Here is a 15,854-nt window from a genome sequence, read left to right as displayed (position 1 = left end):
TATAATTAAGAGTGTTTTGATTCTCTAGGATTCAGAGGTTTGCAAAAACAGGATTTGTGTCCCGAGGAAACCAAAAAAGCCACACGTCTGCTTCCTGTGCCCTTCCTGTCTTTTTCTACCTCCTGGCTATCCTGAGGAACTCAGCTCTGTTCCATCTCACACACTTACCTGCTGCTGTAATGCTGTGCTTCCCCACAGAGCACCACAATGGCGCCATAGTACATGGACAGAAACCATGAACCACGTAGATCTTTCCACCTTTTCAGTAGATCTTCCAGGTGCCTGGCACAGTGACAGAGGTTCCAAGCAACTCATACAACCTGGAGATAACAATGCCTAGTTTGTAGTAGTTTCCCCCTATCTTCAGGGGATGTTTTAAAACCACAGATAGTGCCAACTGAGTATGGACTATCTTTGTTTCTCTGTTTACACGTATGTTCCTATAGAATATTTATACCTACAATAAACTTTCATTTATAAACTAGGTAAGACTAGGTACAATAAGAGATTATGAACCACCAGGTGGTGGTGGTACATGCCTTTAATCCCAGCACTCAGGAGGCAGTGCTAGGTGGATCTCTGTGAGTTCAAGGGCAGCCTGGCTACAGCATGAGTTCCAGGAAAGGCACAAAGTTACACAGAGAAACCTTGACTTGAAAAGAAAAAAGGAAAAAAAAAAAAAAGAGATTAGGAACCACTATCAAGATATTTTTAGTGTACTGTTCTATAATAAGAATTATATGAATAGGGTCTTTCTATCTCTCTAAAAATAACTTGTGTGTGTCCCTGTATGCACCCATGTTCTTGTGTGTGCCATATGTGTACAGGGAGGTTTTGAAGGTCTGTGCATATCTGTACATGCATGTACAAGGGCCAGAGGAGAACACAAACTTTCCTGTTCTGTCATTCTCAGTCTTATGCATTTGGGACAAGGTCTATCACTGAGCCTGGAACTAGCCTGGTAGCCAGAAAGTTCTAGTTAACTTCCTGCCTCGACTTACCAAGCATGCTGGGGCTGCAGGTGCACGTATGGCCATGCTTAGCCTTTGGTATGGGTGCTGGGTTCCAAACTCGGATCCATTAACTTGTGTATCAAGAGCTCTTACTCACTGGGGCCATCCTCCAGCTCTCGCTCAAAACAGCTTGTATTTTCAACCTGTGGTTGCACTTGGGTAACGAACTGTAGAAAATTAACCTGTACATGAAGTTTCCTGATCATGAACGCTGTGTTGAACAGAAATGGTGACCTCTGGGGCATGATTAGCACAATGTCTGTATCATAGCTACTGGCGCCGTCACTCAATGCTTTGTGTCCGCTGACTCTTGGTGAATCAAATACAGCCATACATCACCATTCACATCAGCGAAGGCAGCTAGCACGCCCTGATGATCTCCTGGCTCTTCCCCAACAGCACTGTGGTGTCAAGCTCAGGTGCAGTGAGCCCAATACTTTGTGTTCTAGGCTCAGAACTCAGATCCTCAAGCTTGTAAAGCTCCTGGGTCACAAACCCCGGTGGGTTCCCTAAGCAGTACAATTGCCGAGAAAGGAACCTTGAACACCCGAGCTTGCTGGAAATAGTACTGCCGGCTCTTCCCCTGGAGCCACCTTTGCTCCTGCTTTCTTCTGAGAACGCCTTGTGCAGCTTCCGCTTTCTTCTGAGAACGCCTTGTGCAGCTTCAGCGATTGCATCTGGAACAGCGGTGCTGACACTGTCTGCCCTCCAGGATCGTATCTTCATAAACTATCAGATAAACAAGTGTCCCGATTGACCGGATCAGCCAAATGTGGAGCTGGGGAACTTGTTTTTGTCCTAAGGGAGTGTCCTCTCGACATAGGCAGAGACACCGAAGTTCAGGACTATTTATGGTCCATGACAACGCTGAGGGTTGCATTCTCTGTTAAGCCCCACAGTGCTCGGAGGGCGACTGGCGATTCATTAATTCACTGTGATGATTTGTCCTCATTATTCTAATTGCTGCCTTGTCTCCTCAGACCAGCTGGTGCCCAGAGCAGAGGGTAAGTCACCTACCTGTCAGGAGCATCACAGCAGTGGCAGAATCCACGAGCTGCTTCCCTGTGAAGAGGCACTAATTGCTGCTGTTGTGGGCTTGCGGTGTTACTGGTACTGCCTTGGCTGCATAGGGGTCTCTGGAGTCCTGGTGTATACAGGTCCCTCTACCTTCCCAAGGGAGAAGAATTTGCTGCCAGCCAGCTCCAAGCTGCATCTGTTGCATGTCGGCTGTGCCTCCCCTGGTTTACCTGTTCTTCCAATCGTAACTGATGACAATTGGCAAGAAAATACCTATTTCTTTCTGTGCCCTATGAAGTGCCAGGAAATATCAATTGCCAAGTGTGCTCTCTCTGTATTTCACAATTTGCAGGTTAGACACTAAGGTATGGTGTGGCTGGTTCACATCATCCAAGAGAATGAGATCCTTCAGGTATACCCTGAGCCCCAGTCCTTTCCACATAGCTCTAGTTTTCCTTCCTCAGGACCTGCAGGAAGCTTCCTGGGATCTCTCAGCCCCAGATGCACTGTGAACTGAAACATTCCAATCCTGGAGGGAGGCTGATGAAGAAGCAGGAAATGAGTAAATCTTATAAGACTTGGGAAGTAGAGGAAAGTCTCAGGAAGCTCCTGAAACTTAGCATGTTTGCAAGGCTATATACACAAAGTTACATACACAATGAGAGATGCTGGGAAAGGAGGCTTTTCAACTGAGCTGCTGGGAAGTGTGCCAAGAGCTCCAGGTATGCAGCTTCCATGAGCTGTCACCCATTCCAGGGTGGCCTTTTTGGAAATTCAGCTCTCTTAATGTTACTCATGTTCCACTAAGAAATCCCTCATTTATACTAAAGTAACTCCAGTAAGTCCACTGGTTCACAAAGCACGACTTCAGTGGAACCCTTTTCTTAGTCTGCCACTGGTGTCCTTTCTGGAGTGAATAGACATTTGTTAATGTCTCCCTTGTTAATTTGGTAACCACTCTCTTCTCACTGGACAGTTATCACCATCTGTGCTGGCTCAGCATATCAGCTTGCTGAGGACATGGGGTCTTGCCATATGGATGTTGGCTTGGGGGACCCATGACTGCACCTTACTATATACCTCACTATCTTGGCCCTGCCTGGTCTGTCTCTGGTCTCTGGCTATGCAATGAATTTTCCAAGCTTCCCCACATGTGCATCTAGCTCTTAATTCATCTCTTCCACCCCACTTCCTTGGGCAAAAGTGAAATTTAAAAATACCCCGGAGCTCTGGTTCAGTTCTGTTTTAGTGAGCTCCAGCTGTCATTGTGACAGGCACCTAGACTCACACCGGAAGGGAGAATCTCAACCAAAGAATTGCCCACATTAGATTGCCCTTTGGAAATGTCTGTGAAACATTTTTTGATTGCTACTTCATATAGGATGATGTCCGTCGTGGGTAGTTCTGGGCAGGTATTCCTGAACTATATTAGAAAGGTAGCTGAGCTAATCATGGTCCTCCATAGTCACCATTTCAGTTCCAGTCTCCAGGTTCCTGCCATGAGCTGCCCTGGCTTCCCTCAATGAATGGAAACTATATGCCAAGTAAATCGTTTCCTGCCCAGGTTGCTTTCGGTTCTGGTGTTTTATCATAGCAGCAGAAAACAAGATGGAGTCGCCCCTTGATAGAGAAGTAGGATCTATGACAGGGGACCAAGTCAAGGGTCACAAAGTGTGCTTGGGTGACAAAAGGCAAGACCTTGAAAGTGATACCGACAACAGAAAGACTGAAGAGAGATGGAAACAGAGCAGAGCTGAGGAGATAGGCAATGAAGTTTGATCCAAGAGCCCACATACAAAAGCATCAGGAATGGTGGTGTGTGCCTGTGATGCTAAGACAGAGGGAGCAGAGAAAGGAGGATCTCTGGGCTTACTGGCCCAGCTAAATTGCCAAGTTATAAGCCAGTAAGAAACAAGATGGATAGATGATAGCTGAGGTTGTCTTTTAGCTTCCATATACATATGCATGTACACCCCACAAATGTGCACCTGCACATATGTAAATATGCACACATACCCAGACAGATACATGCACCCTACCCCCCAGAAAAAGAGCCACCATGTCTAATTGTTGAAGGTGCTTTTCCATGTGTACCTGAAGCCCTGAGCTGACTTCTGTGAGCAACACTTTATGCTGTTCATCTCTCAGACCACTGCCATTTCTTTCAGGTATTCTCAAAACTCTGTACTTTAGGCCATTCACTTAAACAAAAGCAAACAGGCCCCTCCCCCATGTGCCTCCTTTCTTAGTGATTTCTGAGCAGCTTCTGGAGCTTGGTGGGCCACAGTCTCACCTGTTACTTTTGACAACTGATGCTCAGATGGTTGGCTGAAGCAGGCCTCTGTCATTGTGCTCTCCAAGACTCCACTCTCAGGAGAACCATTACTTGCAGAAAGTCACATTCCTATGGGATTTTGGCCATGTGTGATGGTCATCTGTGAAAAGTCATTCTCAGAAGGAAACTATGCAGCCACTATGTCAACAGCAACACGAGGACGGGAGACATAAGGCAGGGTAGTAAAAAGATGAGGAAGACTGAGAAACTCATAAAGATCACACACACACACACACACATGCACATATGTACACACAGATATCACACACACAAGTACAAATATAGATACCATGTACAAATATCACACACACATAAGCATACAAGCACAGACAACACACACACACTGTGGGAACCCATCTTGTGGTTTGACTCAAGGTCAGAGAGTCAGAGTTTATGTTGCTCACCAAAGATGTACAAAAGGTGCAAAGGCATGGTTAACAGGTGTCTTATACTTCCAGACCTAATTACAAGATGCTTTGCCATGGGGCATGATTACCAAGTGTTTTGAAGGGTCTGCACTTGGTTGTGCATTATGCTTCGATCTTGAAAGGGGGAGGTCCATTAGAAATAAACTTGAGGTTGCTGGGTATTGACCAAGGGCCCTCCTGATGCTATCCTGTGTCTCTGTCCTTTTCTATGCCTATATTTCTTCCTAATACTTCTCAATTCCTCACTCCTTGCTTCAAGGGACCCTTCAATAGGTTGGGGCTGAACCCCAACACTGAACCCGATCACATAGACTGTATCACACACACACACACACACACACACACACACACACACACACACACACACAGAGGTACACCATAGCACATACCCAGACACACCCAGACCATGGACACATACACACCATATGACTACACACACACACACACACACACACACACACACACACACACACACGCATACACACATAGAGAGAGAAACAAATGCTTCAAGTGAAAAAGAGTCAAACAATATAGTAAGAAGAGCTATGCACACAGACAGGGTTTTGTGTTTTGCTATTCTTTGCTTAACATGGACTGGAGACAGGTTTGGGACCCATTCCACACCATCAGCTATTTCCTGTGGACCTTTGGGAAGCTGAGGCTAATAAGCACCAGACTGATCACATCAACGTAAAACCTTCAGGCTGGACTGACAAGCACAGCATGCTATGATCAGATCACCAGATTGTTTACATTTAAATTCAAATTTTAAAAGAAACAAAGACAAAATGAAACTCTTTGACTACCCAATGAAAACATTTGATATTTATTAATAATGAAATAAAACTTGATGGAATTCAGTTGAACTATTAAATGTCCACTGGGTAGAAATTAATATCAGTTCTTTCATCTTTTAGTATAATTACAGTAATGATTTAGATATATCTGGACTATAGCTCTGGGGAGCAATGTGGATACAAAAAAAATAAGCCAAACTGGGGTGTTGTTTCAGTCTGATTGTACAGACATTGATGCCCTGTTTGGGGGTGGGGGTGGGGTGGCATTTGTGTGCATGTGTGTATGCCACAGGTCAACCTGGATACATTCCTCGGGCACCATTAAGCTTGGATCCTTCTCTTTCTTTTTTTTCTCTTTTTTTTCCCTTTGAGAGAGAGTCTCTTCCTGGCATGAAGCTTGACAAGTAGACCAGCAACCTCCAGGGATCTCTCTGTCTCTGCTTGCCCAACATATTGGGACTGGAAGTGTGTGCCACCCTGCCCAACTTTTCACATGGGCGCTGAGATCCAATTCGGGTCCTCATGCTTGTGATGCAAGCTCTTTACTGACTGAGCCTTCTCTCCACCTATAAAATTGTCTTTATGCTGATTTGAAAAGCAGTTACTGTGGGGAGGAAGCTAACCAGGAAGTAGCTGTTAGCTCCAGGGCTGGCATCTCCTTCCTCTGTTCTGACTCTGAGGCGGTTGAGCCAGTACGTGGCTTTCATAGATGAACACCTCCATCCACATCCAGCCTGGCACAGTGCATGAAACAAGACCATGACTGAGATTCTGGGGATGTTTCCCAGCAAAGGTGACCATGAAATTAACCAACAACCTCCACTTGAATTTGGCAGGAAATCACCAAGTAGTTCACCTGGGACAACTAGAACTGTTCCTTGCAAATGGGGACCTTCATTCATTCCAGAGCTAGTTACCTAACATTTTCTTTCTTCTTTTGCTATGTGTAATAGTGTAGGTGTTTATGTTTACATATGTGTGTGTGTGTGTGTGTGTGTGTGTGTGTGTGTGCCCATGGAGGCCAGAAGTCGATGTTGCATGTCTTCCTCAATCACTCTGAACATTATTTTTGAGACAAGGCCTCTCACCAAACCTGAAGCAAGCTCCAGGTGTGCTCCTGTCTCTGAACTCCTTTGCTGGGGTTACTGCGTTGTGACACTCATACTCAGTTTCTTATGTGTATGCTGGGCCTTGAACCTAGGTCCTCATGCTTTTCACAGCAAGCTCTTTACTGACCATGCCAGCTCCCGAGCTCACATGATTTTCTGATCTCTAAAAATTCTGTCTGGTTTCTTGGGTCTCAAATTCCTCCTTTGTTGTTCTTGTGCGTGAGCGTTTTCATGTGTGATGAGAAGTGATAGTATGGGAGATTTTGAAACAGGAGGAAAGAGCTATTTGGTAGATTGTCTCTGAGAAGAGGATAGAAACAACTTTCCTATATGTCACATGTTTTCTCTGATTGATAGAGGGATGAGAGATAATTAGAACAAAAGATGAAGTTATTGGAAACTTCCTTTGGTCATCATGAGATGGGAACAGATACTTGAAGCTTAATCTCTGGGTTTGTATCAGTAGCTTACAGCTCAGCATCTGCTTCCCTCTTATAACTTCCCAAACAGCTCTCAAAATTTGCAATCAGTGATAGCTTTAACATTTTCAAATTAACTGGACTCATTAAAGGCATAAGTGGTCACCAGCCTTAAACTTGTTTACGTTTTTTTTTAAATTTTTACTCATGTGTATGTGTGTACTTGTGTATGTATGTACACATGTGCGTGGGATTTCATGAAGACCAGAAGATGGTATTGGATCCTCTGGAGCTGAAGTTATGGAGGGTTATGAGGTGCCCAATGTGGGTGCTAAGAACTGAACCATGGTTCTCTGACAGGCAGCAGTGAGCTGTCTTTCCATACCTTCAGCCCTACACTTTTGATGTGAATGAAAACTCAGTTGAACTACATTACTATATATAACTTCAGGTGACTGGGAAAAAACGAAACTAGTAATATATATAGTATTATTTAATGAAAATAATTTTGGGGATACTGTTCCATCCATTCCCCCATTCCTATGGAACATGTTCATCATCTTTCTTGAATTTTCTGAGGCACCATGTGAAAATTAGGCCCCTCTGCTTGCCATGGTACAGCATGCCAGCCATTTGAGGGATCTGAAGTTCAGCAAGGTACCAAGGTCAAAGCTAGTGAAGACAGGGACAGAGTTGTGCATCAAGTGAGAAATCCTGCTGTCTTTTTTCTAATACCATCACTAACACCCATTTCTGTGGGAATGTGGAGCAAGGTGCAAGACCGAGGACAATTTAATCCATACGAGAAAGGCTGCTCTAGGATTTTAGGATTTTGCACATGTTTGCTTCAGTGTGTTGAAACCAGAACAAACTGCTGGTATGAGACATTAAGAAACTGGGGCAACTAGGCTGGGAGGATGGGCCAGTGGGTAAAGGACTTGTGCAGTGCTTACAAGGACTTGGGTTTCATCCCCCACACTCAGTCAAAAATTCCAAGTCTGGTGGTATGTGCTTGTAATACCAAAGCTTCGAAAGTAGAGATAGGTAGATTCCTGGGGGCCAGTGAAAGACCTCACCTTAAGATAAACATGTGGGCAGTTCTTAAGGAACATCTGGCTGAGCACTGCTAACACACACACACACACACACACACACACACACACACACACACACACACAATCACAATCACCAGGAAAACAAGGGAAGGAACAATTGATAGTCTTAATGCTATGCTAATATTTTCCAACCTGAACCTACAATATTCTCAGGTTCATTCACCAATATCTGTTTAGCTTTAAAAAGTCAGAGAGCTAAACAGCTAAACATGTCTTCTTCTTGTTTTGTTATCAATACTACTTTAGAATAAAACAGACTTACTGTATTATCTGACTTTGAGAAGGTTTCATATGTTAATTCTGTAAAGATCATCAATATTTAAATGCACAGATATTCCATTTGAGAATACCCGTAAAAGAGAAAATCATCAATATTACATTACAGATAAAATCACTTCCACTTTAGCCTATGATAGTCACAATTCTCTCAGTGCTGACATGAGCCTATCACATCTTAAAGCTGCCACCCGAAGCAGAGGGAGAGGGCAGCTTCATCTTGCAAACCACCATAAAGGGGACCATTCACTGGAAACAGCCAAGAAGTCTTAATGCTAAAGGTCCCTCACTGGGTTGTTCACAAAGCTAAGACACTCAATGAAAAGGTATGGTTATGCTTCAGTTACTAGAAGAGCTGAATGTCAGTCAAGAGCATCAGGGAGTGTCTGATGTTAGCAGGCAAAGGTCAAGGCATTCTGTGACAGGCCAAGAGTACTGGCCAAACCCAGGCATCCTGCAGGTGATGATGTGCACACTGTCAAAGAAAGCCCTGTCAAGAAATAGAATGAAGGACAGATGCGACAGTGCCACCCTGTAGGAGACACATTTATTGGAAGTCTTATTTAGTATCTGCTCTAAGTCACACACTGACACAATTTTCTTATTTTTCAACCCTATGAGGTAGGACCCAGTTTATAAATGATAAAGTGCTGAAATTTCTGAAATTAAAAAAAGAACAAGATAGGATTACAGAATTAAAATTGTTTGTTCAAGATTAGTTATATGTGATGATGCAGTCTGACCTGTTTTAATAAGATTTTATATTCTAAATTTTTAACTCACAAAAGATAAAAGTTTTAAAATGTAGAAGATTTTGGTATTTTATTATTTCTATGTGAGAAAATTGGGCAAATAATTGTGGACTTTTACTATGTTTTTAAGAAATACAACATTAACTAATTCACTCAATAATTGATTAAGTATTTCCCTGATTTTTCTGTCAAATATAGATATTTCATATTGTTATGAAGGCAAATTTGCCTTTCTGTTTGCTAAGCTGGTATTATTGCCACTCTGCAAAACAACAGAAGAGGAAATACTGGTCCCGTGTCTCTCTTAGAAGTGTCTAGGGTGGTGGATAGGGGTTCTTTACTCCCAGCCTGCTTGGAGGAACATTGAGAATGGAGGGTCTTATCCTAGAGGTACATTTTCCCATTACCATAGCACAATCAGCTTCCTGTTAACAGCACTAAGCTTTCTACAATTAAAGCCATGGTATCTGGCCTCACTTTGCCCATTTTAATTTTGTTCAGATCTGGTGTTGGTTGTTTTTGGTCTTTGGCTCTTTGAGGGCCCTTTTGGGGGCCTGCCACCTAGCTCCCAAATAAATCACACACATAGGCTTACTCTTAATTAGAAATGCCCGGCCTTAGCTTGGCTTGTTTCTAGCTAGCTTTTCTTAAATTAAATTATCTCACAACCTTTAGCCTTTGGACTTTCCCTTTCTCTTACTTTTGTGATTCTTACTTCACTCTTACTCCATCGCTGGATGTGTGGCTGAGGGGCTGGCCCCTAGCATCCTCCTCTTTCTCTTGCTCCTTGATGTCTCTTCCTCCTCCCAGATTTCTCCTTCTATTTATTCTCTCTGCATGCCAGCCCCTCCTTTTTCTCTCTTCTGCCTCTCTATTTGACATTTCAGCTCTTTATTAGACCATCAGATGTTTTACACAGGCACAGAAACAGAGCTTCACAGAATTAAACAAATGCAACATAAATAAAAGTAACACCTTAAAATAATACAGATCTATAACACAGATCCCTTTCTCATCAGACTGCATGTTTTTCAAATGTTACTGCTCTTTTGTTTTAAACCTCAATTCTTATGATACCAAAGCTAAAAGCATCTAGCAACAACCATGCCACAGCATGAATCCAATACTGCCTTAGAATTTCTTCCACTAGGTTTATTGATCCATTATTTTACAATTCTGTCTCATTCAATTTTTTAGGACTCTAGAAGAATGTAGACAAATTCTTTGCCAGAATATAGCATGAATTAGTTGTATTCTAATTCCTTATAGAGCACTTCATGCCATATGAAACGTAATGAGCAAAATCTATAGATTCACATTTCTAGTGGTGACTTGGTCTGCCGAACACTGACCATAATTGCCTATTAAGCTCTGCTTATAACAATTTATGGTTTCTCTAGGTCACATCTATTCCACATTCATCCCACAAAGCAGTTCCAAATACCTAAGAACCATTCAGCCAAATCTAACATAGGAACAACTCCTATTCTCTGGAGCCAATTTTATGTTAATTCTTTTGCTCACATCTGTGACAAAACACCCAACACAAGAAATTTAAGAGAATAAATTGTTCATAGTGACAGGAAGATTTCAGGCCATCATTTTAGCAAGCTAGGGGCAAATTCACAGCAGTGGCTTGCTACACATAAACATCTTTCTTTGTTACACAACTTACACACAAGTCTGGTTCTCTAAATATGACATTCTTGGTTTCTTGTTCTTGTATTTCAGGAGTAAAGTAGACAAGGAAAATACTGATTTCAAGCTTCCCATAAGAAAACATAAGACATTTAATATATATATATATATATATATATATATATATATATATATATATATATATATATATAAAATGTGGCTATCATTGTCTACATATTTATTAATAAATGAAAATGTCTGATTTGGGGTTCATGGTTTTAGAGTGTTAGAATCCATGATTTCAGAGCAAAGGCATCTTGATCTAAAAGTTGGAGGAAGAGAGAGAGAGAGAGAGAGAGAGAGAGAGAGAGAGAGAGAGAGAGAGAGAGAGAGAATGGCACAAGTCTTTTGAAACCTCAAAGCCCACCCCTGAACTCCCATAATAAGTTCATACCTTCAGTCAGTCCTTCACTGTAGTTTTTTTTTTTCATTCTTTGAGGGCCCACCACCAAGCTCCCAAATAAACACATGGAGACTTATTCTTACTTATGAATGCCTGGCCTTAGTTTGGCTTGTTTTTAGACAGCTTTACTAATTTAAGTTATCCTGTTTCTCTTTAACTATATTTTGTCTCTGGGCTTTTTACCTTTCTTTATTCTATATATCTTTATTTTCTTCTTATTGCACGGCTGGCTGTGTGACTAGGTGGCTGGCCCCTGGCATTCTCCTCTCCTTCTCCTTTTCTCTCTCCTCCCTCCTTTTCTTGAGCCTAGATATTTCTTACTATTTATCCTCTCTGCCTGGCAGCCCTGCTATCCCTCTCCTGCCTAGCTATTGTCTGTTCAACTCTTTATTAGAACTCATCTTTTCAAGTACTGAAATTACAGGCATGTGACCTCATAACTAGAAGACGCAATATCTGAGTTTTGTATTGTCCAGGTTTCCCCTGAATATCACTTGAGATAATGGGTAAGAAAAACCCATCAATTGAGAAAAGTACAGTAACATCTGCAACATTATTGTTTCATGTAACAATTCAAATCAACTGTACCACATTCCCAACATGCTCTGTGGCAACCTGCATATGTATAAGCTCTTTTTCAGCAGTGTGGGGTCATATATACACCATTTTCTCCAGAAAATAAACAGAAAGAAGTAAATATCTCGTGGCTGTTTATTCAGACTTAAAACTGCAAGCTCATCTTGGTAACAGACCCCCAGCCCATTCTGCTTTCTTAAGTATGACTTCCTAGCAATCGATAAGAGCAGTCCATTAACAGAGCAGCTGGTGTGGCAGAGACTCTGTTGTAGAAAACATTCCAGATGAAGCTAATGAGAGCATGTGAGAAAAGGGAAAAGGGCTGAATTGAAGTTGAACGTAATTTATTTCATTAGTTAGCACTAGACGTAAATTGCAGTGTAATGGAATTAATCATTTGAAATGGATTGTTCACTTAGAAGTTATAAAATACAAACATTCCACTTGCTGCTGTCCTTCCCCAACCCCCATGAATAAATTTGTTTTTAAAGGATTTGTTTTGATTTAAAAGAGTAACGGAGCTGGGTCAGTGGCTTAGGAGTTAAGAGTATGCACTGCTCATGCAAAAAAGCTGAGTTCTGTTCCAGCACCTACATTAGGAGATAATGTAATGATAAACACCTGTAACTCCAGCACCAGGAGATCCAGCACCACTTCTGGCATTCACCGGCATGAGTGCTCATATTGTACATAACTGTATGCAGACTGTCTTAGCCACGGTTTCTATTTCTGTGACAAAACACCATGACCAAAGAGCAAGTTGGAGAAAAAAGGGTTTATTAGGCTTACACTTCAGCATTGTTGCTCATCACTGAAGGAAGCCAGGACAGGAACTCAAAATAGGGCAGAACCTGGGAAGCAGGAACTGTTTTAGAAGCCATGGAAGAGGGCTGCTTACTGGCTTGCTTCCGGTGGGTTGCTCAGCCCACCTTCTAATAGAACTCAGGACCAGCAGCTCAGGGATGGCACCACCTACCATGGGCTGGGCCCTCCTACTTTGACTACTAATAAATGAGAAAATCCCTTACAGCTGCATCTCATGGAGGCACTTCCTCAGCTGAGGCTCCTTCCTCTGATGATTCTAGCTTGTGTCAAGATGACACACAAAACCACCCAGAACACAGACACACATGCATACATGTAAATTTGAAAAATAAAATAACTAAGAAATTAAAGAGTAAGGAAAATCATGAGTTTCTCTCAGATCTTCTTGGGAAGAGGAAAGATACAGCATTTTTTTTTCCAGGTAAAGCCTTCTGGAAAGGTGGACATCATCCATCAAAGCACTGCAGTGAACTAGGAAGGTCAGTCCTTGACTGCATGGATTATGTGAAGGGAAGCCCATGGGAATCTGCACAAGGGTGGTCCAGGGTCACCAAGTGGCTGGACAATGAATGTTGTGATTGGGCAACACAACACAACATGGAGCTACAGCTGAACTGATTTGCATGTTCTGGGTTGTAATGCCCTATTTGCACGGCAGAGTTGCACAACAGGAAATTATGTGTACCGTGTGGACCAGTCTCACCTCCAGACCCGTACAATGGCCTTGGACTTTGAATTGCATGGAATCTTACTCTACAACTTCCCCAACCCTTAGCTCATGACTCTTCCCTGCATTGGTGTGCTAGTACCACCCATTCTGCTGCCCTCTTCCTGTGTATTCAATAAATCACCTTCCTATTCTTGTTTAAAGGATAAATTCATTCTTGGCCCTCCAATTTCTCTCCTGCTACTGTAGGGGCTTGGAACCCAGTCTAATACAGACTACATGAATTTGATAGAATACATCCTGAAAAACAACCAAATAAACAAACCAACTCTTTTCAGGGCTGGAGAGGTGGCTCAGTGTTTAAGAGCATATACTACTCTGCAGATGACTTGAGTTCAGGACTCAGCACCCACATTTGGTGGCTCACAACCCCTTGTAGTTCCATCCCTAGGGGATCTGATGCCCTCTTCTGGCTTCTGTGGAAACTGCACTCGTGTTACACACACACACACACACACACACACACACACACACACACACACACACACATACACACACACAAGACTAAAATTTAATTTTAAAATGAACTCTTCTAAACATTTGGTCCATTCTTTGCTGCATTGAAAGTAATGCCTAATGTTTTCTAGTTATGAATAATCTTTTTCAAAAATCAACATTCTTGTCATAGGAGTGACAGTAAGTCAATTCATTAACAGTATTATAGGAGACCTACATTTTCTTATTTGCAGCCTTGACTACAAAATCATTGATGAAATATTTGTGAGAGAAGATTTCCCACATATCAAATTTTAGAGGTCATAGCTCACAGCTATCATATGATTCTGTAGGATATAATAAATTGGTTTCAGATCAGAACCAAAGATTCCCAACTACAAGATTAGCACTCATTCCACACAGTTAAGGATAGTTTTTTGAGAAAGTGCTCTGGGTACTTTTTTTATTCATATACAAAATTTATTTAAATTAACTTGAAATGAAATAAAGACTTATTGCCAAGAGATGAGGCCAGAGAACCAACATCTGGCTGCTGTAGCCAATCATAGATCATTGGTTTATTTAATCTTTATCATTATTCTCTCCCATGGATTTTTTTTGTGTGTGTGTATAAAGAATCTACATCTCAAAAAGATGAATCTATCCTTGAAGGACACAGGGCAGGTGGGAGAGCAGAGTCCTATTTCTAAGTGTGTCTAGTCCTTTTTCCATCTCTACCAGGTTTTCTGAACGCTATAATTGATGGCTTACTTTAAGCCAGAAGAAAAAGGTGAACAATGGAATTGTGCTCACATTGGGAAATTCAAGTCTACAAAACTGTGTTACTTTGATGAATAAACATGGTAGTGTTTTATGCACAACCTAGAGCTCTTTCCAGGAATCATATTAAATGAGTTTCACTGTGTGCTCATTTTACAAGCTATGGGATCACAAAGAATCTGAGTGAACCAGCATATGGGTGGAGTCAAAAGAAAGTCACTCACAGAGCTTGGGACAAGGTGATACAGTTACAGTGCTTAAAGCACAACCATTAGGAAGGTGGTAGTTGCCTTTAAAGTCTTCTAAGTCCATGAATTGCAGGGAGAAAGCTCTTACACCTTGTTCTCCACATACCCATTTGTTCTGACCTTGCCAACTGTAAGAATTTGTCCCAGAATTCTGAAAGTTATTTTGTCCAGAGAAAGTCCAACTGGAGGGCATGGAATGACATGTGTTTTCATCTGTGATTCATTGATGCTCACCTGAATCCCCTGGTTTATGCACCTGCACATGCCTTTTACTCCTAGATCCCATTTTCCTCTGTGCCATTATTCTAATATTAAGTTAGTGATGTTCCTTCTTCTTGGCTCCTCATTTCTTCACTTTAACTTCTTCAGTGCCTAGAATTTATGGACGTCTTAGAAAAGGAATACTCTTCCTATGATATGTTAAGGAAATCGTGAAAATAGTGACTCTGAGAGTTCAAGGACAAAATGGAGTAGCCTAGAAATATTTATTGTAAGCAGTGCCCACCAGCAAGCAAGGCAGAGGCCTCAGAGTCTCAGAGGTCAACAATAAAATGCATCTGGGCTAGAAGTCAGATATACAGAGAATACAACAGACACACGACTCTGTAGAGATACCTATAAGTAAAGGTCTCTCTCCTTTTATACACAGGAAAGGTCTCATTACTGGAAGACCTGTGAGGTATTGTGGGTGATATCCAATTGGGGTATGGGAATTACACAGGTTGTCTGAGGTCAAAACTAATATTAAAGCACAAATAGCTTTGAACCCATTGGATCTTGTACAACTTGCATAGGTAAGACACTAATGGGACCCAGTTTTAGAAACCTACACTAGGTTTATAAATAGGGTTTCCAGATAAAATACAAGATGCCCATTTACTGTTGAACTTGAAATTAACAC

Source organism: Peromyscus maniculatus, chromosome 11 (genome assembly GCF_049852395.1).
Source record: "Peromyscus maniculatus bairdii isolate BWxNUB_F1_BW_parent chromosome 11, HU_Pman_BW_mat_3.1, whole genome shotgun sequence".
Classification (NCBI taxonomy): Eukaryota; Metazoa; Chordata; class Mammalia; order Rodentia; family Cricetidae; genus Peromyscus; species Peromyscus maniculatus.
This window is presented reverse-complemented; position numbering follows the sequence as displayed.